Source organism: Salvelinus alpinus, chromosome 2 (assembly GCF_045679555.1).
Source record: "Salvelinus alpinus chromosome 2, SLU_Salpinus.1, whole genome shotgun sequence".
Taxonomy (NCBI): Eukaryota; Metazoa; Chordata; class Actinopteri; order Salmoniformes; family Salmonidae; genus Salvelinus; species Salvelinus alpinus.
Window position 1 is genome coordinate 49,175,001 of NC_092087.1, and position 12,274 is coordinate 49,187,274.

Genomic DNA, 12,274 nt, shown 5'->3' on the forward strand with positions numbered 1-12,274 from the left:
ATGGTACAACATGTTGCATTGCACCATTGTGGGCACTGACCCATAACAGAAAAGTTTTGAATAATTTCCCATAGCTTCATAGTTATGGGAAATGTTTGTTTTGAGATGGTTCGTTCTAACTGTATAGAAAGACTGCTACCACAAACCAGCAGCATCATAAATTCCATGGTGGAGAGAACAGTGAAAGACCAGTATCAGGGCCGTCCCTCAGGTGACTGGTACCAAGATGTCATGTCCAGTGTGTTCCAGGCTCAGATGGAACTCAACTATCTGCACACTCACTGTACCAGATTTTCCCAACGAATCGTGCCATGGTCATCAACCTATGATGGATGAACAACAAAGTCCTGACCGTGTAGAAAACAACTTAACCATCAATATGTTCCAGGAACCGGGAAGTCACTGTACTATTGATACAATTAATCTGACAGAAGAGGGTACTGATTAAGCAGGTGCAAGAAACAAGAACTTAACAGCTTTTTATTTATATATATATAAACTTGCATCAGTGAATCATTAAACATCTTTACAAACCCCTAGCTACCACCAACACTTATCTACAGGAAAAGTGGAGATTACATTTTACAGCAGATAGGTCTACACTTAAATGCAACAAACAAGTAGTACAAAAAACTGCTTTATTTAAAAACATATAAAGTGAATAAAAGGAGTGCAGTCACTCTGCTGCTGCCCCCCTTGCCTCGTTTCCCTGTGGTTTTAGCTTCAGGAGCAGCAGTGTCCCCTTCATCACCCTCTGCAGGCTTCTGGAAAGCTTTGGCCTTTGCACCCTTCTTGGCTGCCACTTCACCCTTGGTAGTCTTCTGTGCTTTGGGTTGATCCTCAGCTGTCCCCTCTTCCCCTTTGTCCTCTTCGACTTGGGCTTCTTAGCAGGGGCCACCTTGGAAGCAGATGCTTTTGCGGACTTCCTGAGTTTCGCATCCTGAAAGATGAAAATGACAGGTTTGCAATGCTGCTGGTTTGTGGTAGCATTTACCATTTGAGATTCAATTTAACATGGTAAAGCCCAATTAGGGAACAGTACCAATGACAAAAGTGTAAAAAAAGTCCCTATACACCAAAACCACTTGAACAATGCCAATAGACAGAACATAACTGAAACCACACTTGCCTCTGAAGGTTTCTCCTTCTGCTTTTTGGCTGTAGCCTTTTTCTTCTCAGCTTCTAGAGACAAGAGTTAGTGATGTGTGTGTATGCATGCAATCATGGACACAATGAGGAGAAGTGAGATACCCATACAAGTCATTGAATGAGCAATGTTAAATGTCCTCCATTGCAATGGGTGTAACTCAATAACAATGATCCCATACAATTGGGCAGATTATAGGGTGATGTCTAAATCCTAGGAGTGATGAGCACAATCAATTCAGTGGATTCAGTTTACCGGCTTCCTTGTCCGTAGTCTTCTTGGCTCCAACCTTGGCAGCCTTTGGAGCCTTCTCCACATTGGGATCAGTGTTCTCAGTGGCCTTTGGCTTGGGCTCCTTGACCCTACCCCTGACTGCAAGCTGGTAAGGGAGAGTGATCACACATTGAGCTACATTATATTAAACACCAAGCCCATGTTCAACATGTTTGTCATAATGTTGACTTATCTAATAAACACACCACTTTATATTCAAAACTGGTACCATGAAGTTTGGCTCATTTGGCAAGTAAGCTACTATCACATTCAGAAAATAAAGTCCATTCACCTTGGATCACATTTTTCTTGATTTAATTACTTGGGTTAACAAAGCGTAGTTGCCACAAGGAGCCTATTAAAAGTAACTGTCCAGTGGATTACTCACTTTAAAAAAATGTATGTTCTGTTAATTCGTACCCAAATAATGTTGATGCCTGAGCTCTGAGGCATGCGTTGAAATTGCAGAGTGCTGACGCCCGTATAACTTTATCAGAAGCACGTGGTCAATGACGTCCAAAGCTTTGTTTTATCGAACAACCACCTGATTGGTAGAAGACAAAAAGGCTACACTGCACACACTATGGGGTGTGGGACATAATCTATAATAATTTGGCTGCTCTAAATCCTTTATACCAGCAGGTGTCACTAGTGTGCACCTTATCGAAGCCTTGAGTAATTAACCTATTTCAGACAATTAGCTGGAAAATCTCAATGCTCCAGGAAGCTTTGTTTCCCCATCACTAATCCTACACTCGTATTTGTAGCCAAAGCATAACTTGATAAAACAAACAACAAAAAAACAACACAAAACAGACAATTTCGATAATGCTTGCCATTTCCTCATTGAACATTATATCATGTTGGCTCATTGGCTGAGCTGGCCAATCAGCAGTATACTTGATTTAATATTTTTTGAAACAGGTATATGCCCACACCATTCTGATGTCGGGGTACGCCCAGGGCCGGATTAACAAAGGGGCTTCCAGCCGATGAAGCCAGAAGGCAGAAAAAAAAGTCACAAATACATTCATACATTGTACAGTACATATTAGATATATTATATATATTTTTACTGCAACCGCAAACCACAGGCGGATTCAGGAGCCCGCTCTCAATGAGTTTAGACAACTTCCTGCTGCCACTCTGCAAATCATCAGATATATAAAAAGGCCCTATACACCAAAACCACTTGAACAATGCCAATAGTTAGAACATAACTGAAACCACACTTGCCTCTGAAGGTTTCTCCTTCTGCTTTTTGGCTGTAGCCTTTTTCTTCTCAGTTTCTAGAGACAAGAGTTAGTGATGTGTGTGTATGCATGCAATCATGGACACAATGAGGAGAAGTGAGATACCCATACAAGTCATTGAATGAGCAATGTTAAATGTCCTCCATTACAATGGGTGTAACTCAATAACAATGATCCCATACAATTGGGCAGATTATAGGGTGATGTCTAAATCCTAGGAGTGATGAGCACAATCGATTCAGTTTACCGACTTCCTGGTCCTTAGTCTTCTTGGCTCCGACCTTTGCAGCCTTCTCCACATTGGGATCAGTGTTCTCAGTGACCTTTTGCCACACTGTCAATTAGTGTAGACAGCTTCCTGCTGCCACTCTGCTAATCATCAGATGGGGGGGAGGAGAGGTATGGGCCCTATGTGGGTAAATGGGGGGCCCTGCCTTGATTGGGTAACAGAGAAAATAAACTGCATAATAACTAAATGTGACTGGTCAATTATGTGAGTCAGGGGCTGGGCACAAGAGGCAAAAAAAAAAAGTACTTATTTTATAACCAACCAAGGGAGCCTGTTCTCAATGTTCAAAATACACCAGAGAACATATTTAGCCACAGAGTATCAATAGTTCCTCAAAAATAACTGTCTTGTTCTCACAAGCGCATTCAGGTACCTGCCAAAATAAAGAAAACGCCAACAAAGTGTCTTAAAAAGGGTGTTTGGCCTCCACCAGCTGCAAGAACAGCTTCAAAACGCCTTGGCATAAATTCTACAAACTGACCTAAACCATGGCAGGAAAACACACCCCACACACACACCATAAACTTTGTGTCCCTCATTTACTCAATTGTTCCCTTTATTTTGGCAGTTACTGGTTGCCTACAGTCGGGAAGGCTGCAATTTGGGCAGCATGCATGCCAAATGTACAGCTTGTTGTGTTGTGGCCATAGACAGAATACATTGATCTTTGGAACCTCTTACCCTGGAAATTTGAGTGGTAACTCATGGGTACTCTAGCAATGGCTGCCAGTCCTGATTTGAATGGGAACTGCCATCCATGGATTATATGTAGATAGTTGGTTGCAGCTGTCTGTTTGCACATTTCAAAATACAAATCACGGGAAAGAACATAGTTTGGAAAGCAAATGCCTACTTCTGAAAATAGAAGACTGCATTTACAACCAATTTAATTCTCAACTCCCAATTTTTAGTGACCTCCAGCACTGTTTTTCAAAGTAGCTCATCTTGAGATAGGCTATTGCCAAGAGGAGCGCATTGGCCATCACGGTGAGTAGTAGCCTATGGCTTCATCATTACGTGAGTCAAGTGTGCCACTGGAAATGGTATGTAATTGCCCAATGTAGTAATATATAAATAGAAAACACAATTCAAACAGGAAAGCTGCTTTGACGTACTCAATTACAATTTTTGTGAAGGAAAACCATTTTACTCATTTTTCATAGAAATCTGGAAACACTGGGCATTTACTTTAAGATTTAGACATGCATGGATAAATTACCCGAAACCTCCCCTGTACTCCCTCGAATACTTTTTTCAGGGTCTTGCGTATCATGTATTTCAACCTCACCAGGTCCACAGATGGATATTTCTCTGTTATGTATCCGCGAATGGCCTGCGAGGAGACCCCTTTTCGAGAGTCCAACTCCTTCAGCGCTTCGTTAACCATCACCATCGTAGGTGGATGAAGAGGAGTTCTCCATACCACAGCAGGTGCTTTGCTGGATTCTAACAATGAAATGGACAAATGTATCAACCGTAATCTAACCAAATAACCGTCAAATTAGGCTACTCAAATTGGCCTAAACCGCACATGGTTTTACAAACCTGGTTTAGCTTTTCCCGACACTTTTTCATATTTTTTGGGCACGTCAGAAGATGACGTTGCTTCTTCGGCTGCTGCTGCTTTCTTTTTAGGTGGCATGATCAAACGGTTAATCTCAAAGTTAGGCTACATAAAATCGTTAGTTTAAAAACAGCAACTGCATTCTCAGCCTACACACGTTCAATGTTATGCACTTCAAGCAACACCGCAGCAAAGCACGCGGTTTACCTGAACAGGCGCTGACATTTAGGTACCAGTTAGAGCATTCAAGGTAAACTGATCAGTCCGAGTAGTGTGAACTCGCTTCTTCTTCTCTCCTCCGTTCCTTCCTTCCATCCTTTCCTTTACTGAGCTTATCAGTTTACCTTCACTGCTCTGGCATATTATTAAACATGACTCACCAAACATAAATGAAATATGAAAACCCTTCTACATTTTAGAGACCATCAAACTCATAACCACAAATGCAAGGTTTTTATAGTTAGACATTGTGCAGCAGTTAAAAACTTAAAACAAAAAATTCTCAGACAGACATGTTAGTTTGGTTTTAAAAATCGAATTGTCGGCAATAATAATACAAAATAACATCTGTTAAAGACAGATAGCTTGAGAACCTAAAAATAATTACCGATAAATGATTCTGAATGTTCAGCCTCTTTGTCCTCTGCAACATGACATTAGCCCACAGTTGCTATATGAGACATCTGTGGTTTTCCTGTGAACAAGCCCCACATCTACATTTCTATTGAAACATGTATTCTTTGTCCCAGTCACTGCCACCATCTTCTGTGAAGTCAGACTAACAGTATGTATGTAGCTCTCTAAAAAATGACATTGTTCATCCCTGATATGGCTGGTCATCTGTTTTTGGTCATCCTCCTTTTCGGTGAGTTATTTTTCCGCTCCATCAGTTTGTGCTACAGGATATTCCATTCTTCTTTCCCCTCTTTTAGTCTTTTACTTTAGGAACTCTTAATATTTCAACATGTTATGGTTATAATAAGTGTGTCTTATTCCACTGATCATCCTATTGATTTATATTTCTCTGTCATTATTTTACATTTTGTTCAGATAAGAATGACCACTGCTTGATAACATGGCTGTGAATGCATTACAGACTGTTCCACTTCGCCAACTCGTGTAAAGTGTTCCCATCTCATGTTTTCTTATTTTTCATAATGGCAAAAAGAGCATGATAATGACCCATTTTGTTATGTCTAGACACCTTCCAGTACCTCAAAGCCAAAGGTCAGTATCATTATTATGAATTTAAAGCTGCAATGTGTAACTTTTTCGGCTACCAGACAAAACAACGGGTTACCAAAATATTCAAATAATGATTGACATATTTTCAATAAAAACTTTATTTTGATGAATTCATCCATACGATTTCATCCTTCCACGAGATGCTGTATACACTGGGTATACAAAACATTAACATGACATAGACTGACCAGGGAAATCCAGGTGAAAGCTATGATCCCTTATTGATGTCACTTGTTAAAGCCATTTAAATCAATAAATAGATGAAGGGGAGGAGACAGGTTGAAGACATGTATTGTGTATGTATACCATTCAGAGGGGGAAAGGGCAAGATTTAAGTGCCTTTGAACGGGATATGGTAGTAGGTGCCAGATCTGCAACAGTGCTGGGTTTGTCACGCTCAATAGTTTCCTGTATGTATCAAGAATGGTCCACCACCCTAAGGACATCCTGCAAACTTGACACAACTGTGGGAAGGATTGGAGTCAACATCGGTCAGCATCCCTGTGGAATGCTTTCGACACATTGTAAAATCCATGCCCCGACTGTTTGGTACACTCCGCGTAGTCCCGACACAAATCTAGGGTTGGTACCCAAGCCAGCTGGTCGATCATTCTAAATGTTCCATTGCCATGATGGCTGTCAACGTTCTAATCCCTTGCTTGCTAGCTAGGAAACTTCGGCTAACACAGTCACGTCAAACAGTGCAGCCAGAATAACAGCAAAGAAGCTGCATTTGCATTTGTTTAAGCTGTTTTCCATAATTTTGGGGGGGGGATTTATTCATAACAATGAGCTAATGACTCGATGCAAGATTTCGCCTAGCATAGAAAATGTGCTCTCTCTCTCCAGGACACTATTCAGAGGAGCTAGCCAACTACAATACACAGCTAACATAATCACTTCAAACTGAAGGTGGAATGACAGTAAATTAGCTGCATTTCGTGTTTTTATATTTGGCATTTCTTTGAATATATCCATAAAAATTATACTGATTCCTGATTTTGACTGGCTAAGAAAAGCTGCCAGACTGTCTCATCCCGACACATTCGTTCATTACTATGGGGCAGCTGGAGGTGATCAAATTTCAATATTGAAACAATGTTGCAAACATCGGAGACAGACAGCAAGGTTAATACAAATCTCTGCTGTTGAAAACCAAATGCTAGTCTAAAATAAATGGGATATAATATCTAAATGCTTTTTACAGTGGAGATCAAGTTGATAAATTGCCTGGCTGGGCTGATGAGATAGTGGATTGAGCAGTCAAATGGAATAGTGAATAGACAATTTTTTTGTGTTTGCAAACGTTTGGCGCATCTCCCTTATGCGGCAACGTTTGCAAACACAAAAAAATAGTCTATTCATTATTCCATTTGACTGCTCAATCCACTATGGTGACAGAACATGGGGGAGTTTTTCTAGAACGCCAACAAAAAAAGCCTTTATTTACATGTTGCATATGTTTGCATTTCATACTACTTTTGTATTATAATTGGAGTTTAAGGCTTGTATGAATGTCCTGCTTAATATAATGTTTGTGTCATCATCGCAAATCAACCGCATTATACTTAAAAATAACTTCAACTTCAACCAGTAAAATGTCTCTTTGGCTATCTTTTGCTACAGTCTATGGCCATGTCAGTGAGTGTTTAGCATTCTAGCTAACAACTTGCTGCATCCAAAATAGTTATTTTACAAAGATCACTGTAACGACTCTCCTCCTCCTCTTCATCCGAAGAGGAGGAGCAGGGATTAAACCAAGGTGCAGCGGGTTGTGAATACATATAGATTTATTTGCTGACGAAGACGAACACAAAAACTTATACTTGCATAAACTACAAAACAACAAACGACGTTAAACAGACCTGAACTGGTGAACATAAAAAACAATGCACTCATGAACAGGAAAGAAAGAACGAACGAGAGACGAGACAGTACCGTGTGGTGCAATAAACACAGACACAGCGACAACCACCCACGACAAACAATGTGAAACAACCTCCCTATGTATGTCTCTCAATCAGAGGAAAACGAAAACACCTGCCTCTGATTGAGAGCCATACAAGGTCAATTAAACCTGACACTTAACATAGAACAAACACAGACTGCCCACCCATCTCACGTCCTGACCCACTAAACACAACAATACAAAAGGAAAACAAGGTCAGGAACGTGACAATCACAACCAAATATAATCTTAGTGACTGTTCAAGCAAGAATCTAAACATCATTGTAAGCGTAGGAGAGCCGCCAAAAGTTATTTTGTTTAGAAGTAATAGAAACGTAAATCTAGGCTATGTTGAATGGGCGCAGATGGCGTGGCTTTCTTACTACAGCCAAGAGTTACGCGCATCTGTACATGACGCCACTGTGTCATTCACTGGATGTCACGCCCTGGCCTTAGTATTCTTTGTTTTCTTTATTATTTTAGTTAGGTCAGGGTGTGACATGGGAAGTTTGTGTGTTTTGTCTAGTTTAGGGTGTGTGTATTGTTTAGGGGGTGTTGTATAGTGTATGGGGTTGTGTTCAGGAGAGAGTTCTAGGAAAGTCTATGGTTGCCTGGTTTGGTTCTCAATCAGAGACAGCTGGTTATTGTTGTCTCTGATTGGGAGCCATATTTAAGGCAGCCATAGGCTTTAGGTGATTGTGGGAGATTGTCTATGTCTAAGTGTTTAGTGTCAGCACTTATGTTTCTTAGCTTCACGATCTGTTGTTTTGTTCATTTTGTAAGTATTTGTTTTTTCCTTCATTAAAAGAAGATGTATTTTTCACGCGCTGCGCCTTGGTCCTCTCTCTCTTATCAAGACGATCGTGACACTGGAAAGTATGGAAAGCCATTTGGGTTTTTGCATTTCAAACAAAATACACGTGAAATAACACTGTTTGATGCGTCAAATAACACTATTTGAAGCGTAAAATAAGCTTGTTGACCAATCAGGACCTGGATATGACTGTACGTCACATAATAATTTAACACGTTCGTTACTTTTTTACGTAGTTATTACAGATTGATTACACTATCACATGTATTTCATATGTCACAGCGATTCACCGATATGAATGACGCCGGTAAAGTTTTGTCATGCGCACCTGCCGCTGCAGCACAGACACACTTCCCCAAGCTCTGGGACAGTTCTGGTCAGAAAAATCCACTTCTTCCGTTGTTTGGCTGTGCCCATATAGCAACGTCCCAAAATGAGCATTTGTCCTGGTGGAAGGATGAAAATAAAACACAATAATAGGTCTTTAATGAAAGACATGTCCTTAATCTTTTGTTTAAATGTTGGCAACCGTTTTACAAAATCAAAATGCCCATCGAACCCGAGGATTATTGTGTGATAACTCCCTCCTAAGGGCTGTTCCTGGCACGTTCTCATTGTTTATTTCTTAAATAGACAACAGTGTCTTAATTGTTTTTCTCTTTCAAACTCATATAATATTAAGTGGTACGTTATCTGTATGAGTAGTTAAACATTGAAAATTAATTTATAATTCAATTAAAAAAGACACTCCATCATCCCTCTGATCTCACAGATCTTCCTCAGCCCAGTCTAACAGTGATTCCTGCAGTCATCAAAGAGAGAGACTCAGTTCAGCTGAACTGTCAGACTCCTCCATCTGTCTCTGAGTGTTACTTCAAAATGGAAGGGCAAGTGGAATTCACCCTACCATCACCCTGTCATCAGACACTCACAGGAACACTACTGGTGAAGTGGACAGGTCAGAGTTCACCAGCTGAGGTCAAAATACACTGTCAGTACAGTGCTACAGGTTCACAGTTTAGATCCATATACAGTGAGCCGTCAACAGTCACAATTCAGGGTAAGAAGATTGTTTGAATGGTTGTAAACAATGTACTGTTGTGCCATCATTACCATGTTCCTCTTGGGATATGTTATCATACTGTGTGTTGTCATTAGCTATTACATGAAGCAATCAAGGAATATATTATATCTCCTTAATTTCCCATACTGTTGCCGCATGAAGTAATTGACTCAAGATCCTTAAGTCTTAAATAACAAGGAGGGATTAGACTGTCAGTACATTTCTCAAAACCACAAAATACTTAATTCCCCTATTCTCACAGACATTCCTCAGCTGACAGTGAGTTCTACAGTCATCAGAGAGACAGAATCAGTTCAGCTGAGTTGTGAGACTCCTCCCTCTCTCCCTGTGTCTCACTGTTACTTCTACATGGAGGGGGAGAAGATTCTTCCAGACTCATCGTGTACGCAGACAATAACAGGAACTGAGCTGCTCAAGAGGTCTCGTCCAACATTTCCAGCTGTGGTCAAAGTGACATGTTACTACACTGTAAGGGAGTCTCACACATCTCCTTTTAGTGACCCTGTCTCAGTCACTGTTCAGGGTAAGTTGGTGGTTTAAACAATGATACACTTCACTGTTATACCGTATTAATTATGCTCGTTCTGAAAATGAGATCTTCTGTCGTATTTCTTAAATGTCTTCATTTCACATAATGACAGGATTTACCCTACTTTGTACAAACATAAATGCTGATAGTTTAACATTTTATTAATGGATTTTCCATACTGTTAGTATGTATGGATTACCTGTAATGTTTTGTAAATGCAACTTTCAAAGAGACCCACCTCCTCCCAGGCTGACAGTGAGTTCTTCAGTCATCAGAGAGAGAGACTCATCTGTCAGACTCCTCCATCTGTCTCTGTGTCTCACTATTACTTCTACACAGAGGGGAGAGATCCTAAACACTCACCCTATACACGTTCACTCACGGGGACTGAGCTGCTCTCGTGGGCAGGTCAAAGTTCATCTGCTGAGATCAAACTGAGATGTTTTTACACAGTAGAAACTTACTATCCGTCGATGCAAAGTGGTTCTGTCTCTCTTACTATTCTTGGTAAGAAATGTTATATTCAGATTGTCTTGAATGATTCTGTTTAAATCACAATCTCATCCAATGTCATTTAAAAAATATTTGTTGTGAAGACAATACATATTTGAAATGTACATGTCAAAAGTAGAGTTCTAAGATCCCACGGAAAACAACCACAGAGACAGGCCAAAGTACAATCAAAGGTTCTTTATAAACTCAGCTTGACACAGTAATACACAGTATCACCACGGCCCTATATATAAATAGGCTGGGATTTAGGGCTGTAGACTAACTAGAAGCAACGGGCCAAACTAACACAGCAGTTGATTCCCGATCGGTGGCCAATGTTCATTCAGGTCCTTCCGAACAGGGTTTGTTCATTCGTTTCTACCCGAGCAGGATTAGTTTGGCTCTACCCAGGGTTTGTTCATTCGTTTCTACCCGAACAGGGTTTGGCTTTTCCTCCCGAGCAGGGAGAGGGAGATCTGTGGAATCACTCCACACCATACCAGCAAGCAAAATAGTCCATGCGATTCAATTTGATTTCACATGTGAGAATGTAAGGAATTAAGTGAAAGGCAATCGTTGTAAACACACAGCACACATGATTAAACATCATAAATATGCATGATATCAAATAAGACATGCTGATACGTACTTTAAAGAGAATGGCAGGCTCTAGTTTAGTAGGAGTCAGTGTCACTTGTGACATATACATTACATTCAAATAGAGTGATGTAAAAAGGAGTCTCTGTCCTTTCCTAACAGATCCAAAACCAGACATTACAGTCAATTTTGATGAGGACTTCACCATCATCTGTTTGATTCGTGGATCCGTCAGTCCTGACACCACCTGTAACCTGTATGTTGGAGAGGAGAGTCAGCCATCCTTCACAGCAAAGATCAAGAGGAGAAAAGCCACCTCAGCATCCGGACAGCAGTTCTGTATATTCACTCCAAAACATAGTGATGTGATCAGTCGTCTACAGTCAGTGAGGCGTAAGGAGGTGAGCTGTGATTACAGAGTGAACTCAGGACCAAACTCTCTCTCACCACGCAGTGATGGGAAAAGCTTTGCACGTGAGTCATTATCTAAACAAATCTATCAGGGCTGCAGGTCTTCATGATCTGACTCACTTTGATTTTAGCATTTTCTTAGTATGACGATACTCATTCTGACCAACAAACTAAATACCACATTTCAATCCCAAATGATTTTAGATCTGGTGGGAGTTCACATCAGTGATCCAACAACTATACAGACACCTTCTATAGCAGGTAGGCCACACATTTTTGCTTTTATAGTGGCACTGCTGTTATTTTAAAGCAAATCAAGTTTCAGCAATAAGAATAGTTGTGTTCATGTGTAAAGGAAGCGGTTCTGTTCGATAATTAAGCTGTTCTATAGATATGACACCAGCCTCAACACCAATGTCTGGGATCATCAGCACAAGTAATAGAATTTCTGTGTTCATCTAGTCGAGTGTTTAGATCGTATCTATGCGCTTTTTGGCTTCTGCTTTTAGATACATGGTGACTTTATTCTAGGAAGCTGTCATTCAACAATCAACACCTTATCTGTCCTGAAAGACCTTATCACCTTATGAATTGGTCTTATCATCTCTATAATGAGGAGAAATATATT

The 12,274-nt window shown here is 40.4% G+C and overlaps 1 long non-coding RNA gene and 1 pseudogene across 1 annotated transcript; one reads left to right on the forward strand and one right to left on the reverse strand.

Moving 5' to 3' along the window:
* Nucleotides 1–539: 539 nt before the first annotated feature.
* Nucleotides 540–4,604, reverse strand: LOC139540982 (histone H1-like; annotated as a pseudogene).
* A 5,742-nt stretch (nt 4,605–10,346) lies between these two features.
* LOC139551020 (uncharacterized) lies at nt 10,347–11,907 on the forward strand. Its single transcript, XR_011670182.1, has 3 exons — nt 10,347–10,653; nt 11,398–11,709; nt 11,851–11,907. It is a non-coding gene; the product is annotated as an uncharacterized lncRNA (long non-coding RNA).
* The last annotated feature ends 367 nt before the right edge of the window (nt 11,908–12,274 follow it).